We start from the raw sequence: 12,240 nt of genomic DNA, 5'->3' as shown, positions 1-12,240 counted from the left end.
ACACTTTGCTACTGACTCCATTCTTAAATCTATATATGTGTGTTATCTCCTTCTCCCCTACCCCCCAATCATCTAAATTTGGAATATGGGCTTGACATTTATGTATGAGGAATGTGATATCTGGGTGAAGACCAAACTATAGTTCCAATATCTTTGTTATTTGCCATTGCCCCACATGGAAACAAGGCAAAAACACATGTGCATATCAGCTGGGTATTGCAATAAACCAATAATATAAGTTTATGCTTCAGGGATGATTGGACATAGGTGTAAAATAGTAGAAAAAAATGAAATAAACTTTGATGGCATTAAGCTGAAACAAAGCTGATGTTGATTACTTATTTTAGTGAAAGTTGGCTATAAAATAAAACAAATAAAATAAAATAAAACAAACTAGGGCATACAAAATCTTTGTCAGACCAGTTCTCAAATACAGCTTGTCTGCCTGGAATCCACACTGTATATTGGACATTAATACAATTGAGTGGGTCCAGAAGTATTTCACGAGAAGAGTACTCCACTCCTCTGCTTACAATAGAATTATGCCACCAGGCTTGAAATTTTGGGATTGGACAGCCTGGAACTACACCGCCTATGGTCTGACCTAAGTATAGTACACAAATTATCTGCTACAATGTCCTACCTGTCAACGACTGCCTCAGCTTCAACCACAATAATATATGGATAACAGTAGATACAAACTCAAGGTAAACTCGGTTGTAGAAAATTCAACTTCAGCAACAGAGTCGTCAATGCCAGGAATGCTCTATCCGGCTCCGTTGTTACATCCTCAAATCCCCATCGCTTCAACCTTAAACTGTCTACTGTGGACCTCACCCCATTCCTAAGAGGTCCATAAGGGGGCATGCATAAGCACACCAGCCTGCCTACCATCCCTGTCCTACTGTTCCCATTTATTTGTACTCATTACCTGTGCTCATGTCCATGTTCATACTTATACCTGTTATCTCATACATGTTTGACAAACTAAAAAAAATAAAATAAATAAATATGGTAAGTCAAATTATTCCATTCAATTAACTCAGAAGTCAGCTCAACTGGATTCGATAGAATTTGTTTCCAACAAGTGCCACGTAAGCTTGGCCTCTAGCCTGAAAAACTCTAATTCATCTTATTCTTGTTATGCAAGGGCTGTCCTCAACATGTTTAGATTAACATATATTAATAGGTTTGCTGAGAGACAGGTAAAGAACATTCTGATATATACAAATTATCATCATTATGTTATCTTTGGATCATCTGTTCTTGCTCTCCACATGCATGGTGGAGTTAAAATTCTTTTTCTAAAACAAAGAAGATTATTCAAACAATCTATTTTCTGTGCTCCGAGACTCCATAATCGTTGAGAAACCCATAGACGATGAAATAAAGCAACAGAAAAGAAGAAAGGTCACACCGATTATTGCTTGTTTTGTAGATATTTCAACAATGGACTAAATTATTTTATAACAGTTTGGCTGCATCAATTATTGGCTGTTACAGGTAAGTGTTTTTATTATATTAATTTAAGAAATGAAGTTACGTGTTCCAAGATTTCAGATTTCATGGTTGGGTGTAGATAATCCTAAAAATTCTAAGGCATTAACATGTAGCTCAATTCTTGGGAAATGTGGCCTCAGAAACCAAGGTCTAGATTCAAATTTATTTTTGGAAAGGTAATAGGAATGAAGTGTGTTCTTATGTTCTTATCTTTTTTTATATTGTCAGCCATCCAGAGTCAGCATGGAGTTAGGCAACATCAAAATCTAATAAAATGAAATCAGATCAAGTCAATCATTATAACATAGATTAGATATTCAGGCAGCAGAGAATTGACCAGGCTTATTCTTACCTTCCAACAGTCTAAAATGGATGTTTCCTCCCCCCCCCCCGCAACCCACACCTTTAATTTCCAGATGAAATACAGGTACTCATGAAAGCTCAATTTCACATTCTGGCTCAAAATCCAGTCTCAATGTTACCGTATGTTGATAATGCTGCTATCACATCTGTACTCCAAGTGAGGCAATGGCAAATTCTCCATGTACTAGTACTATTCTGCCAAACCAAAGTGTTGGAGATTATCTATGTCCAGAAATAAGATGCTTGGATTTACCAGGTGGAATAACAGTCATTCTAACATCTGGAAAATAATAACCACCAAACTGAGTACAGGAATCTTCAGGCATTCATTTTCAGCCGTCTGCCGCATGGAAACTCCAATCTTAAGCCTTAAACTGCCAAGACAAAAGCTTCCAACTCAATAATCAGACATGCAAGTTATAAGAGGAATAATTATGTGCCTGTAGCAATCCAATTATTCAAAACTGAAGTACTAAGATTTTTCATATAGGATATTCAGTGCTGCTATATGCATGTGAATATCCCTGTTGCTAGAAAAAGTTCAGTCTAAATTCTTGAGAACTATGCTCTGAATTCCTTTTTTCAGTTGCAAATGTACTTCTCTAGTTAGAGCTTAAATGTATCACCACTGAGGCCCATTGAAGGCTGTGCCATTTAAAACATTGGCTTAAGCAACTGTTGGTCAGTGAGTTTTGGACCTAGTTTTCACTGATAAACACATAGAATTCCTCATGGAAGAATCAAAGCATATCTGATCTGGTTCTATGTAGCTCAGTCTGCAATCTTTATATATGCTGGAGTGTGTACAAGCAGAGAATTCTGGAGCTTGATAAACAAGGAGAGAAATTTAACACCTCACACTTTTACCACAAAAAGCTCATGTAGTCACCTTTCACCAGCCCAAGCAATTTTATGAAATCCTTGCGTCCTCACATTAGAACAGTACTTACCCTGGGAACTAAGATGCTATCTTCTGATAGGAAGATTTAATAACATGCTCAACAAGGATATTTAGACATACTGTATGGATATATATTTCTGAAATGCTCTATCTATCATCCTTGGGGAATGGAGCTAATATTCCTTCTAACCAAAAATGCATTTCAACTGGTTCTTACTCAATGAACAGATCTATGAAATCTCCCAAAACGTGATCACTTTCTATGCCAGAGCAACAGCTGTTAGAAATTGGGTAAACTGAAACATAGAACATAGAAGCTATGCTTAGCTAGCTATGCTTAGCTTCTGCTATGAACAGGACTTCATGCTGAATGCTTTGTATTTTGGTCTATGACTTTTACACAAACTAAGAAATTAAAAATAAAAGCAATGAAAGGGTAGAGGTTAACATAGTTACAAAACCGATTGAAAGGAAAGACACACACAACTCCTGCTAGATTTGTCAAGTCTAATACCTTTGGAGCAGGGGTGAAATCCAGCAGGTGCTGACAGGCTCTGGAGAACCAGTAGCGGAAATTTTGAGCAGTTTGGAGAACCGGCAAATACCACCTCTGGCTGGCCCCAGAGTGGGGTGGGAATGGAGATTTTGCAATATCCTTGTCCTGGAGCGGGGTGGGAATGCAGATTTTGCAGTATCCTTCCCCTGCCACGCCCACCAAGCTATGCCACACCCACCAAGCCACACCCACAGAACCGGTAGTAAATAAAATTGGATTTCACCAATGCTTTGGAGTCCCTATGAAAGATTTGTGGAAAAAAATCAACAGCTGGGCAAAGATCTACACCTCTTTCTAACACTGGGCTCATAGACAAATTAGATTAATGAAACCCTCTCTCCCACTCACCCCCCTGAGTGTTTTCTGTGTGAAATATAAGTCTATTGCAAGTAGTTTTTCTTAAAGAACTTTGGCATCTTCTGTTAAGAAAGCAAATTTGTCAGTTTGTAATGAGGAAAGGATCCTTAACTGAAAACAGGCAGCTTGACTCTTTAAAAGGCCAGACTTGGCTTTTTAAACCTCTCATTGTTTCTAAAGTCCCAAGATGAGCACACTTGGGAAATGAAAATGGGAAGAGAGCTGCTTGTTGGGAGACAATTACTGATGCCTTGGATTGGCATCATCAGAATTTTATACCTGCACTGCAAATGTTCCTCTAAAATTATTTATATTGTTTTTAACCTGTGTCATATGTATTCTCGTATTTTATTGGCTGTGAACCGCCCTAAGTCCTTTGGGAGAAGGGCGGTATACAAATTTAATTAATTAATTAATTAATTAATTAATTAATTTAGTGGGAAGTGTGTATATTTTTGGAGCCCAAAACATTCCTATTTCCACTGATCCTAGTCTTGGGCTATGGAAGGACTGAGCAGAGGAGTTCATTAAACCCTTATACCAGAAAGTATTTGGCAGTATCCCAAAGAGACCCATGAAGGTCTCTTCATGGCCTCTCTCAAGAGAAATATTAAATCCTACACAAATCTGCTTGGAAGTGAATTTATCTTAGTCTATGTGAAGTGAGATTGATTTATTTCAATAAAGTGATTAAGGCCATGGAGGTAACATATTATTTCTTGTATTTAGAGCTGCTGTACCCCATGGAGACTTTCTTTGCTAAAGAAAGATCATTTGACTCATTTGAATAAATTCACAGTCCTAGTCAAAGCCCATGGTACAGTATGTGCCCTTCATCTTCTTCCAATTGTGATTTGGAAGAGGCTGGCAGTACCTCCTCCAATGCGCTTGCCAGAGCCTTTAGCAAATGCTGGGAATATCTTCCACTGGCCTGCTCCCAGATGCTTGCTGAAGGAACCAAGGAGATTTGATAACATTGGATGAGAAATTACGCCTATAGTACTTTTTATTTAATCTTTTGAACAGAACATCTGTGCAATAGATATCAAAAGAAGTCAATAAGGGAGAACTTTAAGAAGATTTTGCTTTCACCTAAATACATCTATAAACCGCAGCTTCTTAGTCTCAGCTAGTAATTTTATGGAATAAATTAGAGTCATTAAAAAATTCCCAGAGCATAAAAGGAAATTTTGCTGAGTGGTACAGACATTGCTGAGTAGTATAGACAGAATTTGTTCTTTGGAAAAGGAAATGGGCACAATTTAAGGCAGTGACCTTTCTTAGATTATGGTGATGACTGTAACACAACAAAAGAAGATTCAAGTAATAAAAGACTTTGTGAAGCATTTATTTTTCATAGTAGCACTGTTTCTGCTAGGGCAAAATTTCCTCTTGCTTATTTTCCAAGACTATTGGAATAAAGCTTAGTAAAATCCACACTTCCATTGTGTTGCATGAATTTTCAGATGAGAACAAGAAAGAGATGGTAGACTGAAACTGAAAAATACATTACTGCAACCAGTCATCATGTTAGATTTTAGACTATAACACAGTCACTAAATAAAACTCCCTTTACCTGTCTCCTTGGGTAAATTAGTGTACTTCCACTGCAGTGCTACTTTAGTGCAGTGCTTTCACCTTCTGATTTTTCCATATTATCTTTCCTTTCTTATTTGATGAGCTTCTTGCCTAACGTGTCTTATATATATTTATGCTGGTGATGCCTGGAAGTGCTGGCATAGTATATATATAGCTATGTACCAACTGAATGTGTTTGCTTATATAAAGAACAGATGTTCACTTTGGAATTTCTCTGCTCCAAATACAATATGGATGACTAAGAGTAAGAGTTGCCTGTTCCTTTTGGATGGCCTTATGTGCAAACCAGTTAGTAGTAGCTGACAGTACACACCCAAGTCCTACATAAACATAATCTGTCTTGTTTGTACAAGATTTGAGTGACAGCGGTTTTCTTTGCTGCTTCTATTAGAGCTGTACATCAAGTTGTTCCTCTGAATGAATACCGAAGCCTGCTTCTTATCTAAGAAATCTGTCTTTCATCCAGTCATTTTTGAACAAAACGTTCTGAAAGATTCTTAGATTATGTATCTGTCATAAAATCATTTTTAAAATGACAATTTCATACATATTTGCTAGAGTGAGTAATTCCCATTGAACTCAGTTCTTTCCATCGCCAGGAAAACACAAATAACATTTAACTGTAAAACCTATCTATGGCCATATGAAAATATTCTGGATGTCTCGGGAGTCCTCCATATACCCAAACCCATCATGATATTTCCTTTCACGGCAAGCAATGTTTTCCAATGCACAAAAAGATTAAAGAAGGCAAGCAACCCAAAAAAAATTAAAGGGAAGAGATAAGAAAGAGAAGGCAGCTAATTCTTATTTATATTAATGTCATGTCACTGTCTCTGGGTAGCTGTTCAACCTTGCAAACCATCCTTATTTTTTCCATGTCTATACACTAATTTATTCCAGGCCCTTTGTTCTACTAATTTCTCATCTCTTATATTTAAAATCTGAATTCTACCTAGCTGTGACATTCTTGATCCACCCCTTTCCTTTTGATAATTCTCACTTTCTTCATAAATGTGTTTTGCAGTTGACCCTCATTTATTTTTTCTCTATATATCAAAAATACCTCAATGTATTTCCGTACTGATAATTCATTTTTATTCAAATCCCATTGACCTCATGTTGTCTTGTTCTTTTCATATATACTTCATATGTAAACCATTCCACTTGCATTCAATTTCTAGATGTATCTTAATATACCGTATTTTTCGGAGTATAAGACGCACCTTAGTTTTTGGGGAGGAAAATAAGAAAAAAGCTGATTGGCAGGTGGATTGGCCTCCTGGGACACCCCCAATCAGCTGTTCCCAGAGGTGAAGTTTCCTTAGTTGTGAGCTCTGTGCCTTGCTTTTTTTTTGCTTTTTTTCTGCCTCTGAAACTCTGTTTCAGAAAAAATGTTTTTCTGCCTCTGGAAAGCCTCCAAAACAGAACTTCAGGGAAAAAGCCTTTGAAGCTCTATTTGGGGGCTTTTTTTCTGAAGCTCCGTTTGGGGCTTTTCCCCTAAGCTCCGTTTCTGATGCTTTTTTCAGCCTCTGAAACCTCTGTTTGAGAAGCTGGGGTGGGGCTACATTCGGAGTATAAGATGCATCCAGATTTTCATCCTTTTTTGGGGGGGGGGGGAAGGTGTGTCTTATACTTCAAAAGTATAAGTATACGGTATCAAATGTGCATTTCCATATCAGAAAAGGAGCAGAAACTCACCTATTATATGCCACCATTTTCATTTTCTTTCAAGAAATATTCATTCCTCACAACAGACCATAGATAATTTAATAACTATCTATCCACATTTATATGTCTTAAAAATTCTCCACACGTTTTCTTTAAGTAAACAATCTACTGCAATACACAAAATCGTATGTTTGCTTTAGAATATAATCTGCAATCAATCATTTCATTTGCCTGTTAAAACTCAACTATCTTGGTCTAAAGTATTAATTTTCATACTCATACTATTAGCTCATTAAACCTAGCCTAGCTAACATTTTTTGCAAATTATATATATACTCAGCCAATAACATCATAATCAACTCACAAAAATGCATGTACATTCACATGCCAGCAAACATATTCATTATATAACATAACATAACATAACATCAGAGTTGGAAGGGACCTTGGAGGCCTTCTAGTCCAACCCCCTGCCCAGGCAGGAAACCCTACACCATCTCAGTCAGATGGTTATCCAACATTTTCTTAAAAATTTCCAGTGTTGGAGCATTCACAACTTCTGAAGGCAAGTCGTTCCACTTATTAATTGTTCTAACTGTCAGGAAATTTCTCCTTAGTTCTAAGTTGCTTCTTTCCTTGATCAGTTTCCACCCATTGCTTCTTGTTCTACCCTCAGGTGCTCTGGAGAACAGCCCAACTCCCACTTCTCTGTGGCAGCCCCTGAGATATTGGAACACTGCTATCATGTCTCCCCTGGTCCTTCTTTTTGTTAAACTAGACATACCCAGTTCCTGCAACCGTTCTTCATATGTTTTATCCTCCAGTCCCCTAATCATCTTTGTTGCTCTTCTCTGCACTCTTTCTAGAGTCGCAACATCTTTTTTACATCGTGGCGACCAAAACTGGATGCAATATTCCAAGTGTGGCCTTACCAAGGCATTATAAAGTGGTACTAGCATATATATGATGCTGAAAGTTTTCCTTATAGATTTATTTATAAATTTCGTAAACATCTTAAATAACTCCGCAATCTTCGATTCCGTAATTGTTCAAAATATGTCCTAATTCAAATCTGTCAAACATTTTCTCAAATCAACAGGTGAACAATAAAAGTTTCTTCCCCCATTCATATATTTCTTAATTTGTCTAAAAGCAAAATTGCGATTTGACCACCTCCGTCTAGCAGAAAGCTAAACTGCAGATTCCAAATTTTGCTCATTGTCATGTCTTGTACCCTTTCGATTAAAATTCTGCCCAATGCCTTCCTAGGCAGACTTAACAAATTAATCCACTCTATAGCAAATTCGGGGATGCGGTGGCTCAGTGGCTAAGATGCTGAGCTTGTCAATCGAAAGGTCGGCAGTTCAGCAGTTCGAATCCCTAGTGCCACGTTACTTGTCCCAGCTTCTGCCAACCTAGCAGTTCAAAAGCACGTAAAAAATGCAAGTAGAAAAATAGGGACCACCTTTGGTGGGAACAGTGTTCCGTGCACCTTTGGCGTTGAGTCATGCTGGCCACATGACCATGGGGATGTCTTCAGACAGCACTGGCTCTTTGGCTTTGAAACGGAGATGAGCACTGCCCCCTAGAGTCAGGAACGACTAGCACATATGTTTAAGGGGAACCTTTACCTTTACCTTATAGCAAATTCATAAGCAAATCACATCTTTATTTTAGTATTTCTCCAGTTACATCTTCTAAACTTGCAATTTTACATTTTTCATTGCTCTTGTATTTGTGATTTTCTTTTCATCGTTTTTAAATACTACCATTTGTAGCATATTTGACATATTACCATTGTATCTCTAGCCATATATGACATGGGAATGGGTTATTTGAGAGACCACCTCTCTTTGGTTACATCTACCCATCCCATCAGGACTGGCAGGAGAATTAGGTCTCTTCTGCAACAATGTATCATCTGCCATGGTCTTGCCCTGTAGAACATCCTCCTCCCAAACTTACTGTAGATTGGCTCCAACCAGTGGTGGGATTCAAATAATTTAACAACTGGTTCTCTGCCCTAATGACCAGCTGGGTAGGTGTGGCTCAGTGGTCATGTGACTGTGTGGGCGTGGCCAACTCAATGTCACTCACATCGATGGGCGCTTCGCCTTAGCTGTTACAATGTACTAAGGGTTAAGCAGAGAGGCAGTTTCTGTAAGCAGGACAATAAAGATTAGGCTAGAAACATCACCAGAATGTTTCCTTCCTTACAGGATTAGCCCTGTAAAGTAGGAAAAAACAAAATAAAATTTCTTCCAACAGCTGGTTCTCTGAACTGCTTAGAAAGTTAACAACCGGTTCTCCCAAATAGATGCGAACTGGCTGAATCCCACCACTGGCTCCAACCTTCCCAGACTTTATTTATTTATTTATTTATTTATTTATTTATTTATTTATTTATTTATTTATTTATTTATTTATTTATTTATTAAACTTATATACCGCACCACCTCCCATAGGACTCAGGGCGGTTCACAGGCATATTAAAACAATATAAAACAATATAATAAATAGACTTTTAAAACCCAGATTAAAACTAAATATTATCAAGGCCTGATCACTAAAACAATAAGAACCAATAAAACCCCCATTAAAATTTGTTTAAAACATTTTTGTTCTTAGGCTAGTCCCACGCGCTGAAATAATAGAGTCTTCAGTTCACGTCTGAAGGTCCAGAGGTCAGGGAGTTGTCGTAATCCAGGAGGAAGCTCATTCCACAGGGCTGGTGCCGCCACAGAGAAGGCCCTCCCCCTGGGATCGCCAACCTGCATTGTTTGGTCGACGGCACCCTGAGGAGGGCCACTCTGTGGGAGCGCACAGGTCGTTGGGAGGCAATCGGTGGCAGAAGGCGGTCTCGAAGGTATCCCGGTCCTAAGCCATGGAGCGCTTTAAAGATGGTAACCAAAACCTTGAATTGCACCCGGAAGACTACCGGTAGCCAGTGCAGGCCGCGCAGGATAGGTGTTATATGGGAGCAACGCGGTGCTCCCTCTATCACCCGCGCGGCCGCGTTCTGGACTAACTGGAGCCTCCGGGTGCTCTTCAAGGGGAGCCCCATGTAGAGAGCATTGCAATAGTCCAGGCGGGAAGTGACGAGGGCGTGAGTGACCGTGCGTAAGGCGTCCCGGTCAAGGAAAGGGCGCAACTGGCGAATCAGATGGACCTGATAAAAAGCTCCCCTGGCGACGGTTGTCAAATGATCCTCTAAGGACAGCCGGTTGTCCAGGAGAACGCCTAAGTTGCGCACTCCCTCCCTGGGGGTCAGTACTTCCTCCCCCACAGTCAGCGATGGTGTAAGCTGACTGTACCGGGAAGCCGGCACCCACAGCCACTCTGTCTTGGATGGGTTGAGTCAAAGCCTGTTCCTCCCCATCCCATTTAGGAAAGCCTTGATGATATGGCTTTGCCACCATGCCTAGGAGTCTGGAAATGATGGGGAGCTCTTACAATGGCTGTGTTGAATTGATGTAGAAAGAATTCTATTGCTGATTGCGATGTTCTGTTTTTTAAAATTAATTATGGACAGTTTTTATAGGTTGTATATTAGTTTTTAACTTGGTCTTATTGGATTGTTTTTAACTTATTGTGAGTCATCCAGTATGAAATGGCCAGCCATACAAATCATATTATGTTTCCTTACACTCCTCTTCCCATTCATTTTTTTGGGGGGGACATTATCCTATACAGTATTTTTCATACAGAATATGGACTTTCTCTTCTGGTAGTTTCATTTGTGTCCTTTTCTTCCATGGGCATTTTTTCTCAAGCCCATTCTTGTAACTACCAAATAATCGTATTTTACCCATTCAGAACTCTTACCAACTTTACATTCCTCTGTCTTTCCTCATAAATAAATTGCTAATGCTTTTAGATTTATACTGATTCCTTAGCCATGCATACCCATGAAAATAGGCTTATAATAAAACCACCTGTTTGAAAGAAAACATTTATGAAACAAATTCTCCATTCTCATTTATGAGTGTTCAGACATGAAGTCCAGTTACTTTTTCTGTTTTGTCAGTCCTTCGTGAGAAACCAAGCCAGGAAATAGACAACACAAGGTTTTCTGAAACTCCATCATTGTAGAGTATAACAATATGATATTGAAAGCCAGCCAGGGTGTCCTGACATTACTTTTACTACACCAAAGATGAAGTTATTTTGAACTATTTCTCGTTTCCACCTTTCCCAGGACTGAGATGTCTCTTATTTTTTTTTATTAGTTGATGGTTTTTCCATTACTTCACCAATATTATCTCTCCTTTCCTTTACATGATCTTTATCATCTCATTCCCACCCATCCATTCATGTTATCTAATATAATAGTTCTCCTCAACTCCTTCCAGATTAGATTCATTCAGAATTTTTCCCACTTTCCCCCCTGCTGCTTCCATTATCTTATTACTCTGTCCTCTTTTTTCCCCTGTAGATTGAATCACCAAACAAGAGAGATACAATGCAAGTTTAGATAGTCTGATGATTCCATCTCTCTTAAGCCCCAATAATCATGTCTAATACTCAAGAAGTTTGGAAATTGTAATCCAAAATGTAGTTGCTTATCCATCATAATGGGTACCAGCTACTTCCATAATAAGGACGAGTTCTTCAGGAGCCTCAATAAGCTTGAAGGTTTGTAATTACTTCCTGAAGGGTGTGTTGTACTCCTACAAGATCCAAAGTCATGTGAGTAGTGACAGTGTACATAAATCTTGCCAGGATAGTTACATGGTTGTCAAAGTAAATTCCCTGTGTTTAATGGGGCTTACCCTTAAATAACTGTTGAAGATTTGTCTCTCAAAGGCTACATATCTATTCATCATCAGCCTCTTTCTTTAGAAATAAGCTTCACTGATTGCAGTGAAACTACCAGTACTTTTAAGGAATTGCCAGAACTTCCAATTAGACTAACATCAAATATGCTAAAGAAATATTTCAAATATCTTTTGCTAAACTGGGTAAATAGCAATAGCACTTAGACTTATATACCGCTTCATATTGCTTTTACAGCCCTCTCTCTAAGCGGTTTACAAAGTCAGCATATTGCCCCCAACAATCCGGGTCCTCATTTTACCGACCTCAAAAGGATGGAAGGCTGAGTCAACCTTGAGCCTGGTGAGATTCGATCCGCCAAACTGCTGGCAGCCGGTGATCAGCAGAAGTAGCCTGCAGTATTGCACGCTAACCACCGCACCACCGCGGCTCATTATAAATAGAGGAAGAACTCTTAGTGTCAGACCAAGAATGCATTATTTCTTTTAAGCTTTCGGTTTTTGAATTGGATGCTAGC

At 38.8% G+C, this 12,240-nt stretch overlaps 1 long non-coding RNA gene across 5 annotated transcripts in view; it reads left to right on the top strand.

Moving 5' to 3' along the window:
• Positions 1-936: 936 nt before the first annotated feature.
• LOC131194690 (uncharacterized) overlaps positions 937-12,240 on the top strand; it is a 117,974-nt gene continuing 106,670 nt past the window's right edge. For all 5 annotated transcript variants that reach the window (XR_009154275.1, XR_009154273.1, XR_009154274.1 and 2 more), the window contains exon 1: positions 937-1,503. This is a non-coding gene — a long non-coding RNA (uncharacterized LOC131194690). The remainder of the gene's footprint in view (positions 1,504-12,240) is intronic.

The sequence above is a fragment of the Ahaetulla prasina genome, chromosome 3 (genome assembly GCF_028640845.1).
Source record: "Ahaetulla prasina isolate Xishuangbanna chromosome 3, ASM2864084v1, whole genome shotgun sequence".
Classification (NCBI taxonomy): domain Eukaryota; kingdom Metazoa; phylum Chordata; class Lepidosauria; order Squamata; family Colubridae; genus Ahaetulla; species Ahaetulla prasina.
This window is presented reverse-complemented; position numbering and strand designations above follow the sequence as displayed.